This window comes from Pseudophryne corroboree, chromosome 10 (genome assembly GCF_028390025.1).
Source record: "Pseudophryne corroboree isolate aPseCor3 chromosome 10, aPseCor3.hap2, whole genome shotgun sequence".
NCBI lineage: Eukaryota > Metazoa > Chordata > Amphibia > Anura > Myobatrachidae > Pseudophryne > Pseudophryne corroboree.
In genome coordinates, this window is record NC_086453.1 from 167,801,985 (window position 1) to 167,803,888 (window position 1,904).

General features: G+C 38.1%; 1 pseudogene; it reads right to left on the reverse strand.

Moving 5' to 3' along the window:
• Positions 1-498: 498 nt before the first annotated feature.
• LOC134967084 (5S ribosomal RNA) lies at positions 499-617 on the reverse strand (annotated as a pseudogene).
• Between the last annotated feature and the right edge of the window lie 1,287 nt (positions 618-1,904).

The window sequence follows — 1,904 nt, forward strand, 5'->3', positions numbered from 1 at the left end:
ACCCAAGAAGCTTTGTTGGTGCAGATTCTAAAATGAAAACGATTGTGTACTGAGCATAGGGTGACGTATACTGGCTATAACTGGTTCTTATGTAACTGCAACTGCTTCTTGTGTAATTGTAACTCTGTAACTATATATATATATATATATATGTTATACTTAATGATATACTGTACATATGTTATTTTGTATGCATAACTTTTTATATCAAATACATATCTCTGAGCGTTGGACCTCAGTAATACCATGTGTGCAACTGCTTGCTTTCTCTTAAGGGACATAGTGCTGCAACGTTCAGCGCACTTTTATCGTATATGGTCCGCAGTATATATTAACGCTGGCATTTGAAATGTTTATTTAAAATAATTAGAAATTCACATGTGGCTGTAGATGAGCTGGTCATTTCTGTTAGGGCTCTTCTACTTCTAACTACTGCTACATAAATAAATAAGATTAAAAATGGAATGTATCAAGAAAATGGTGTCGGTAGTGAAAAAATACCTACAGCATCTGGTATTCCCAAGCAGTCTCCCATACATATATTAACCAAGCCCAATACTGCTTTGCTTCCAAGATCAGATGAGATTGGGCATATCCAGTGTGGTGTGGCTGTAGATGATATTTGCTGTTTCAGTTAGAGCTCTTCTACTTCTAACTACTGGTTACATAGATGAATACGTTTCAAAATGGAATGCATCTAGAGAATGGTGTTGGTAGTATAAAAATACCTACAGCAACTGGTATTCCCAGGTGGTCTCACATCCAAGTACTGACCAGGCCCATCACTGCTTAGCTTCCAAAATCAGTTAGGATTTGGCAGATCCAGTGTGGTGTGGGTGAAGGAGAGCTTGATAGTTTCTGTTAGAGCTCTTCTACTTCTAACTATATGTCGAAGTCAAAAATATTACATAGATAACATACAGACAACACACATTATGAGTCGCTATACTTGCAAATACGTGCAGCGAGCCCAGCAATATATGGTAACATACGCATTTACACAGACATGCCACAGAGATATATTCGACACATATTTCATACAGGACATAATTTGAACATATCAAGTGCCAGACATCATATTGTTTTAAATTATATAATGGAGTAACGTCATGTATGTGTATTATTGGAACAAAGCAAGATGGACATGTCGTGTTTGGTATCAAAGCAACCAGATTAATGTGTATATCAATTTGATGCCTGTTATTAAGTTGTAGCACATTGCCATTAGTAGATATGATTAAATGTATGAAAGCTAAAGTCACTCTTATTAGAACAATGGATTTCCTGGAAGACAGCATGCTTGACCAGTGGCTATCTCCTGTAATTACACTATCAAGGCTGAACCTTGTTTGCATATGAACTGCCAAGTGACTCATCATGAATGAGAAAGTTTCCTCCCATAGACTAGTCTGGGCACTCTTCCAAAATACATAGTATATAGCTGATTGCAGACACAAGAGCCAGCCCCTCCTCTTTGTCCCAGATGATGGCGAAGATGCTAACTGTCCAGTGCCTGCATGATTTTACAGAGAGAGAGAGAGAGAGAGAGAGAGAGAGAGAGTGATGTGGAGACTTTATATGAGAAAAATATGGTGATGTATTTGCTGGCTGTGGCTGTATTTGAATTAGATTGTGATAGCTGCTTACTGTATAAATTGTAACCATGTAACTATATATATATATATATATATATATATATCTCGTGTGTAGGCGGCACCCGGTAAAAAACACTGTCATAAGCGCAGGTAAATGTTCAACGTTTTGAAGCTTTTAATACCGCTTCTTCGTCAGGATACAAACATAGAAATACACAACATACCTTATAAAGACCATCTCACCCCCCACGTGTGTCAGCTGCGGAGCTCGTCCCCAGCATAAAGACGCCCACTGATGGCACCATGGCT